Source organism: Phaseolus vulgaris, chromosome 10 (assembly GCF_000499845.2).
Source record: "Phaseolus vulgaris cultivar G19833 chromosome 10, P. vulgaris v2.0, whole genome shotgun sequence".
In the NCBI taxonomy this organism is placed as follows: domain Eukaryota; kingdom Viridiplantae; phylum Streptophyta; class Magnoliopsida; order Fabales; family Fabaceae; genus Phaseolus; species Phaseolus vulgaris.
Window position 1 is genome coordinate 15,045,138 of NC_023750.2, and position 10,509 is coordinate 15,055,646.

A 10,509-nucleotide genomic window follows, 5' to 3' on the forward strand; every position below is an offset into this window, starting at 1 on the left:
TGCCCAACATGTTATCTACATGGAACGAAAATGCATGGGTTAACTCAAGGAAAAAATAAGTGCGTAAGGTAGTACACAGCAAAGCAGATGATATGTGCAGGAAAGATAAAACCAAAGTCTTGCGCATAACGCACAAGACGCCCGGAAACAGCTAAACAGAAGGAGTATTAAAACAACAGTTTTTAATGTTCTAACCTATTCGAATTTCTAGCTGGTCTTCGTAGAATTCGAAGCAGATCAAGGTGGTGGTAAGGAAAGTAATGTTGGCGTCCGCCACCCTTTTCCAGAAGAGACAGAGATCTCTGTCCAATGCTCCCATGCTGTCAGGACTTCTGGGTCTCCTAAAGCAGCTCTTGGACTCTTTCTTCCCCTTGTCCACCCAGTACAAGGGGAAGCCGTCGAGAAGGGAGGCGTCCTTGTCATTAGCGCGCACTTGAACGAATCTACCTTTCCAGTCTTTATAGGACTGCTGGAAGATGGCAAAGATGGACCTCCCAGCGATCGCGTTCAAGCTAACCCACAGGCGGTCTCCTGGGTGCTTGGCTTCGAAGAGGAATAGGAACACGTCCACTGATGCGGGCAACCCCAGATGGTCGCACATCACTTCGAACGCTCGCACAAACGCCCAGCTGTTGGGATGGAGCTGGGCGGCGGCGATGTTGAGCTCGGTAAGGAGCTCCCTTTCGAAACGGGTGAAAGGGAACTTGAGCTTCACCTTCTTGAATAAGGTTGTGTAGACGAAGCAGAAGGGCCCGTCAGCACTCACCTTGTCATCAGCACAAACGGGCAGATCGGGGGGGCAAGGTAGCACTATCATTTTCTCATCGTGCTCCTTTTGAAACGTCTGGTTAGACTCATCCCCCTTTGTCAGCCGCAAAACTGCTCCAGCAGTGTTCACAGAAGATGTCTCCTTCAGAAGGGTCGAGTTGGCCCAAGGATACAGGGTTTTGAAGTCTGGCAAGGGAACAGGGGCTCCTCCGGCGATAGGTGGAGTCGCCTGGGCCAGGTTAGGGCGGGAAGACGCAGGCCTCTCAGCCTGCGAAGATGAAGCGCCACGAACTCGTGGTGGGTCGTGTGCTTGTGAAGGGGGGTTTCGTGATGAAGGAGGAGGATTCAGGGTGATCTTTGTGCGAGTCATGGTTGCAGCTGCAAAGGAAGAAGAAAAGGAAAAATGATCAGGGGTTACAGAGGCTGACTCGATCATAGAAGGAAGGTGAAAAACGAACGAATGTAGGTTCGTTGCGACGATTGACGAAGCCCTAAGTTACGCAGAAGGAGAAATGGAAAAGCAACCCACAGCGTATGCACCAGGCAGTTACAGGATGATGCGAATCATTTAAAATGCAAGGAAAACCAGCAGAAGAAGGAAAGTAGGTACCTTTTGATGATCAGGAAGACGATGAAGGTTGATGGTGATTCAGAATGCTGGAGAGCGCTGAGAGTTTTCCGCAGAAGAAAGTTAGAGCGTTCGTGAATGCGAGGGAAAGTGATGGAACAGTGTTGAGTGAAAACGGGTTTAAGGGTTTTTTCGAAATGGGTTTAGGAAGCACAAACGGCAACTGAAGAGAGCTGTTGATGAAGCCACGTGTCGAGCGATGGGCGAGGGGTTTGGTGGAGCGTCAGAAAAGCAGAAGGTACAACCGTTTGGAATTCTGCGTCAGTGCCACGTAGACCGGTGTTGACGTGACTCTTTCAGTCTTTTCGCTAGACAAGTCTTCGCTTAAGACTGGGGGGCTTGTGTACCGCCCTGGTAGTCGGGAGTGATGACGTGGCATCCTGCTACAGTATAGGCGTGTTGGCAAGGCGCCAGGCTGGCAGAAGGGAAGGAAGTCGGGGGGCTCGTGAAGCCGCCAGTTATTAAGTTGGCGTGTTCCGATCTCCAGCATATCAGAATAGGCGATCATCGGGTTAAAGCTGAAGTCGCCAGATGTGAGCTCAGGCGACCAAGCGGTTGGAGATCGCCAGAGAAAGCACATCGCCGAAGATGAAGGAGAAGCAAATTATGAAGGCGGCCGGCGAGACCACAGGGAAGGTGTATGAAGGCAACCTAACTCGCCAGTTCCAGTAGAGATCGCACTCCCAAGTTAGCTATGCACTGGGCAGTACCATGCATAAGTAACTTAGCCAAAATGAGAGTAGAAGTAGCGCCAAGTCAAGGAGGCTCCAGATGATGGCACGTGTACGACTGGATGCGAGCCACGTGTCCAGGTCTGTAACTGCCAGGAGAGAGAAAACAACCAGGTATATAAGAGTTCTCAACAAACTTTCTGAGGTACGCACGTTCAGATTATACTCTTTACGCTTGCGAGTTATAGAGCTGACTGTGAGAGAGGATTTGCACGGTTCTTGTTCTCTTAGTATTTGGTGATTCGGTCACTGACTTGGGCGTTGGAGTGCGATCGGCCGCAGCGGCGCCGCTCTGTTTCTTTGCAGGTTCTTGAGGTGGATCTCGAAGAGGAACGGAGGTGTGAAGCGGTGCGCACGTCGATCCTTTGACGAGGCAGTTTCCAGCATTCCGGTCAACAGGCAGAATCATATAGTTTCCTAGGTTAACTATAAAACCTTAGATTGTAAATGAAAGAAGTATTAAACATATCAAAACACAATTTTAACACATGAAATTGTTTTTCAAAGATATCATAAGTGTTTCAATCAATCAATAGACCTTAGAATGTAAAAGAAGTATTGAACATATCAAAATACAATTTGAACACATGGAATGGTTTTTCAAAGGTATCACAAGCGTTCGAATCAATTAACAGACCTTAAATTGTAAAAGCAGTATTAAACATATGAAAACACAATTTTAACACATGAAATTGTTTTTCAAAGATATTCATAAGTGTTTCAATCAATTAATAGACTAAGATTGTATTAAACATATCAAAACACAATTTTAACACATGAAATTGGTTTTCAAACATATATCATAAGTGTTTTCAATCAATTAATAGCGAAAAGAACAAGTTGCAAACATTTAGTTAAGAAGTAATACGCTTGTTTTCAATAGTTAAGATACTTTTAAACTATTATTACACAGAACATTCACTTTCTTATAGTTTCCTAGGTTAACTATAAAACCTTAGATTGTAAATGAAAGAAGTATTAAACATATCAAAACACAATTTTAACACATGAAATTGTTTGTCAAAGATATCATAAGTGTTTCAATCAATCAATAGACCTTAGATTGTAAAAGAAGTATTGAACATATCAAAATACAATTTGAACACATGGAATGGTTTTTCAAAGGTATCACAAGTGTTTGAATCACTTAACAGACCTTAGATTGTAAAAGAAGTATTAAACATATGAAAACACAATTTTAACACATGAAATTGTTTTTCAAAGATATTCATAAGTGTTTCAATCAATTAATAGACTAAGATTGTATTCAACATATCAAAACACAATTTAAACACATGAAATTGGTTTTCAAAGATATATCATAAGTGTTTTCAATCAATTAATAGCGAAAAGAACAAGTTGCAAACATTTAGTTAAGAAGTAATACGCTTGTTTTCAATAGTTAAGATACTTTTAAACTATTATTACACAGAACATTCACTTTCTTATAGTTTTCTAGGTTAACTATAAAACCTTAGATTGTAAATGAAAGAAGTATTAAACATATCAAAACACAATTTTAACACATGAAATTGTTTTTCAAAGATATCATAAGTGTTTCAATCAATCAATAGACCTTAGATTGTAAAAGAAGTATTGAACGTATCAAAATACAATTTGAACACATGGAATGGTTTTTCAAAGGTATCACAAGTGTTCGAATCAATTAACAGACCTTAGATTGTAAAAGAAGTATTAAACATATGAAAACACAATTTTAACACATGAAATTGTTTTTCAAAGATATTCGTAAGTGTTTCAATCAATTAATAGACTAAGATTGTATTAAACATATCAAAACACAATTTTAACACATGAAATTGGTTTTCAAAGATATATCATAAGTGTTTTCAATCAATTAATAGCGAAAAGAACAAGTTGCAAACATTTAGTTAAGAAGTAATACGCTTGTTTTCAATAGTTAAGATACTTTTAAACTATTATTACACAGAACATTCACTTTCTTATAGTTTCCTAGGTTAACTATAGAACCTTAGATTGTAAATGAAAGAAGTATTAAACATATCAAAACACAATTTTAACACATGAAATTGTTTGTCAAAGATATCATAAGTGTTTCAATCAATCAATAGACCTTAGATTGTAAAAGAAGTATTGAACATATCAAAATACAATTTGAACACATGGAATGGTTTTTCAAAGGTATCACAAGTGTTTGAATCACTTAACAGACCTTAGATTGTAAAAGAAGTATTAAACATATGAAAACACAATTTTAACACATGAAATTGTTTTTCAAAGATATTCATAAGTGTTTCAATCAATTAATAGACTAAGATTGTATTCAACATATCAAAACACAATTTAAACACATGAAATTGGTTTTCAAAGATATATCATAAGTGTTTTCAATCAATTAATAGCGAAAAGAACAAGTTGCAAACATTTAGTTAAGAAGTAATACGCTTGTTTTCAATAGTTAAGATACTTTTAAACTATTATTACACAGAACATTCACTTTCTTATAGTTTCCTAGGTTAACTATAAAACCTTAGATTGTAAATGAAAGAAGTATTAAACATATCAAAACACAATTTTAACACATGAAATTGTTTTTCAAAGATATCATAAGTGTTTCAATCAATCAATAGACCTTAGATTGTAAAAGAAGTATTGAACGTATCAAAATACAATTTGAACACATGGAATGGTTTTTCAAAGGTATCACAAGTGTTCGAATCAATTAACAGACCTTAGATTGTAAAAGAAGTATTAAACATATGAAAACACAATTTTAACACATGAAATTGTTTTTCAAAGATATTCGTAAGTGTTTCAATCAATTAATAGACTAAGATTGTATTAAACATATCAAAACACAATTTTAACACATGAAATTGGTTTTCAAAGATATATCATAAGTGTTTTCAATCAATTAATAGCGAAAAGAACAAGTTGCAAACATTTAGTTAAGAAGTAATACACTTGTTTTCAATAGTTAAGATACTTTTAAACTATTATTACACAGAACATTCACTTTCTTATAGTTTCCTAGGTTAACTATAGAACCTTAGATTGTAAATGAAAGAAGTATTAAACATATCACAACACAATTTTAACACATGAAATTGTTTTTCAAAGATATCATAAGTGTTTCAATCAATCAATAGACCTTAGATTGTAAAAGAAGTATTGAACATATCAAAATACAATTTGAACACATGGAATGGTTTTTCAAAGGTATCACAAGTGTTCGAATCAGTTAACAGACCTGAGATTGTAAAAGAAGTATTAAACATATGAAAACACAATTTTAACACATGAAATTGTTTTTCAAAGATATTCATAAGTGTTTCAATCAATTAATAGACTAAGATTGTATTAAACATATCAAAACACAATTTTAACACATGAAATTGGTTTTCAAACATATATAATAAGTGTTTTCAATCAATTAATAGCGAAAAGAACAAGTTGCAAACATTTAGTTAAGAAGTAATACGCTTGTTTTCAATAGTTAAGATACTTTTAAACTATTATTACACAGAACATTCACTTTCTTATAGTTTCCTAGGTTAACTATAAAACCTTAGATTGTAAATGAAAGAATTATTAAACATATCAAAACACAATTTTAACACATGAAATTGTTTTTCAAAGATATCATAAGTGTTTCAATCAATCAATAGACCTTAGAATGTAAAAGAAGTATTGAACATATCAAAATACAATTTGAACACATGGAATGGTTTTTCAAAGGTATCACAAGCTTTCGAATCAATTAACAGACCTTAGATTGTAAAAGAAGTATTAAACATATGAAAACACAATTTTAACACATGAAATAGTTTTTCAAAGATATTCATAAGTGTTTCAATTAATTAATAGACTAAGATTGTATTAAACATATCAAAACACAATTTTAACACATGAAATTGGTTTTCAAACATATATCATAAGTGTTTTCAATCAATTAATAGCGAAAAGAACAAGTTGCAAACATTTAGTTAAGAAGTAATACGCTTGTTTTCAATAGTTAAGATACTTTTAAACTATTATTACACAGAACATTCACTTTCTTATAGCTTCCTAGGTTAACTATAAAACCTTAGATTGCAAATGAAAGAAGTATTAAACATATCAAAACACAATTTTAACACATGAAATTGTTTTTCAAAGATATCATAAGTGTTTCAATCAATCAATAGACCTTAGATTGTAAAAGAAGTATTGAACATATCAAAATACAATTTGAACACATGGAATGGTTTTTCAAAGGTATCACAAGTGTTCGAATCAGTTAACAGACCTTAGATTGTAAAAGAAGTATTAAACATATGAAAACACAATTTTAACACATGAAATTGTTTTTCAAAGATATTCATAAGTGTTTCAATCAATTAATAGACTAAGATTGTATTAAACATATCAAAACACAATTTTAACACATGAAATTGGTTTTCAAACATATATCATAAGTGTTTTCAATCAATTAATAGCGAAAAGAACAAGTTGCAAACATTTAGTTAAGAAGTAATACGCTTGTTTTCAATAGTTAAGATACTTTTAAACTATTATTACACAGAACATTCACTTTCTTATAGTTTCCGAGGTTAACTATAAAACCTTAGATTGTAAATGAAAGAAGTATTAAACATATCAAAACACAATTTTAACACATGAAATTGTTTTTCAAAGATATCATAAGTGTTTCAATCAATCAATAGACCTTAGATTGTAAAAGATGTATTGAACATATCAAAATACAATTTGAACACATGGAATGGTTTTTCAAAGGTATCACAAGCGTTCGAATCAATTAACAGACCTTAGATTGTAAAAGAAGTATTAAACATATGAAAACACAATTTTAACACATGAAATTGTTTTTCAAAGATATTCATATGTGTTTCAATCAATTAATAGACTAAGATTGTATTAAACATATCAAAACACAATTTTAACACATGAAATTTGTACCGCCCTGGTAGTCGGGAGTAATGACGTGGCGTCGAGCTATTATATAGGCGTGTTGGATGGTACACCTGGTTGGCAGAAGGGAAGGAGGTCGGGGGGCTTGCGTACTCGCCAGTTATTAAGTTGGCGTGCTTCGATCCCCACCATACCTAAACCGGCGGTCACCGAGTTAAAGATGAAGTCGCCAGATGTGAATCCAGGCGACCAAGTAATTAAAGATCGCCGAAACAAGGACATAGCCGAAGATGAAGGCAGATGGTTATTTCCCAGCTGGCCAGAGGATGAAGCTCGGGAGATAGCACACTTGAACATACACGGTGAAGCAGGTAACGTAGATTATGAAGGCGGCCGGCGAGACCACAGGGAAGGTATGTACGAAGGCACCCGAACTCGCCATCCAGAAGAGATCACGCTCTAAGGCAACTATGAACTGAATAGTATCATGCATAAGTAACTTAGCCAAAGAAGAGTCAGAAGTAGCGCCCAAGTCAAGGATGCTCCAGATGAAGGCACGTGTACAGCTGGATGCGAGCCACGTGTCCAGATGTGTAACTGCCAGGAGAGAGAAAGTGCCAAGGTATATAAGAGTTCCCAACGAACTTCTGAGGTACGCACGTTCAGATTGTTTTCTTTACGCTTGCGAGTCTTGAGTACACTGAGAGAGAACTGGTCACGGTTCCTTAGAGTTCTCGAGTCTTACTCTTGAGTAATTGGTGGTTCAGTCGCTGACTTTGGCGTCGGAGCGCGATCGGCCGCAGTGGCGCCGTTTCGTCTTTTGCAGGTTCTTGAGGTGGATCGTGGTGAAGGACGGAGGCAAACACGGCGCACACGTCGATCCAAGTTTGACGAGGCAAAGCTCCAGCGTTTTGGTCAACAGGCAAGATCATCAGGCGCCCACCGTGGGGCCGTGTAAAACCTGTTCCCATCCACAGCGTGAGTTCTTTGAGGTTTCTGCAGTTTCTGTGTGGTTGTGTGCTGGTGCAACCATTGTTCGTTGTTCGTCTAAGTTTTGTTCGGTAGTTTCGCGTTTTCCACCGTTCGTTCGGGTTTTTATTCGGGGAGGTGAGGTTTTTGCTGTTGGCGCGAGTTTTAATCGGTGAGATCTGAGTTCTGTTGCTCGTTTGGATTCTTGTGGAAGAAGCGTTGGTTTTTGGTGGAGTTGCGAGTCTCTGTGAAGGTTTGCTGTGTTCTTGAGGTTCTTCGAAGTTTCTGCGAATTTCTGACCGGTTGATTGCTGAATTAATCGTCGCTGAAGAAGGTGTTGTTCATCGCTCTCTGTGATTCGCCAAGATTTCATGAGAAAAATGAGAAGCAACCGTTCAAGTCCAGTTGCGCCCGTTGCTGCTGAAGGCGCCATGACTATGGCGCAGATGGTGGAAATCATGCGTTCGCTGCAGGCGAATGTTGAAGCCTCGCGTATAGAGCAGGCAAGAATGCACGAGGACCTGGTCGCCTCTCGGGCCAGGAACGATGAGCTTAGCAGAGTGACTGAAGAGTTGCGTCAAGCTCTTCAGGAGCAGCGAGGGCGCCCAGTCGCTGAGGAGGTCGCGCCGTCAACGCCGCCTCCCGTTTTCCCTATGCCTTTCGCTCAGGCGATTACCGACACGCCTATCCCTGCGAGTGTGGTACCTGTGAAGGCTGTTTTTACCGGCGTGGAGGATCCTGAGGCACATCTCACCTCGTTCCATACGCAGATGATGCTGTCAGGAGGGTCAGACGCCGTGTACTGCAAGATGTTTGTGAGCACGCTCCAGGGGACGGCGTTGGAATGGTTTGTGAGCCTGCCTACAGGTCACATAACCAACTTCCAACAGTTTTCGAAGATCTTCGTCGAGCAGTATATAGTGAATAAGGCGCCGCCTAGGGTGTCTTATGATCTGTTTGACATAAGGCAGTATCAGGGAGAGTCCCTCAGGGACTACCTGAATCGCTTTGGGGCGCAGATGGTCCGCTCGCCAGCCAAAGACGAAGAGATGCTGGTCTACGCATTCAAAAAGGGCGTGCTGTCGGGACCATTCTACGAAGCATTGATCAGGGCTCACCCTGCCACATTTGCTGAGGTTAGGCGACTTGCGGTAGCCCACATCACCGATGAAAGTGAGGTCGCCGAGAAGAGGGGAAGTGTGGCTCCCGCTAGGCCGCGTGCCCAGACCAGGATCCAGCCACAGAGGGTGCTGGAGACGGCAGCGGCCAGGAGGGATCAGAGGACTCGCCATCCTTACGATCCGAGGAAGAACAAGGGCAGGGGCCAAGGGCGCCCCTAACCAGCACGCCGGGAGTACAATCGCCCGCCAAAGCACAAGTTTGTCATGGGATTGGCGGACCTGATCGCCATTCCCAATATAGCAGCTAGGCTGAAGGCACCCGAGAAGGTGGGCGACAAGGTGCTGGGACCAAAGCCAGACGCCTGGTGCGAGTTCCACCAGGGCTTTGGCCACACCGTGGATTCATGCTTGGCTTTAGGATACCAGCTCGACGATCTGGTCAAGAGCGGGTTCCTAAACGACTACTTGCTAGATAGAAGGACGGGGGGCGCGTCGAGCTCCCAACCAGCAGGTGGTGAGGCTCAGCAACACGAAATGCCTACCCACGGAGAAATCCACACCATTGCAGGAGGTTTCTCGGGTGGTGGATGCACCGCATCACAGAGGAAGAGGTATGCGAGGTCTGTGATGATGGTGGATATGTTTGAGGACCACTCGCCGGATGTGGACATTACGTTCACGAGGCAAGATCTTCGGGACGTTGTACCTCATGACAACGATCCCATAGTCATCTCGTTGATTACGGCGGGAAGGAAGGTCCATAGGGTTCTGGTGGACCAAGGAAGCTCGGCAGATGTACTGTCCCGTACCCGGGCGTTGACTAAGTCAAAGTCAAAGTCAACGGCTGGAGAGTCAAAGTCAACACAAGGCGTCGCCTAGGTGGAGAGACGCCAAGAGGAAGCGTCGCCAAGGCAAGGCGTCCCCTTGGTAAAGGCGTCGCCCAACCAGGGCGTCGCCAGATCAAACAGTGCTAAAGCAAGGCAATCACGGTGTGGTTCCCCGATACCCATGGGTAGGAAAGACCATGGAGGGAACGACGCCGTGGGAAGGCCTCAGGACCCGATAACCCGGGGCAGTGATAAAGAGAAGGAAAAGGTGGCTTCAAGGCCATAGTAATAGTACCAGTGTAGGGCAGCCTGACTCGTGAAGTGCTCCTCCTGCCCCAGAGACGCCTGTGGGGCAGATACGACTCAAGAGGAAAGTCACGCCCGGGGCAACTGGGCGCAGAGTACAAAAGGAAGGCAGATACGCTCTCAAAGTAAGTGACTAGATACTTGGGGGCATGAGTTGGCACCCAAAAAGTCACCCCTAGCGCAGTAGCACTCCCAAGCAGGAGGACTCACACGTAGAAACGTCCCCAGATGGGGTCACGGCGTCGTGAGGCCCTCCACGTGTACAA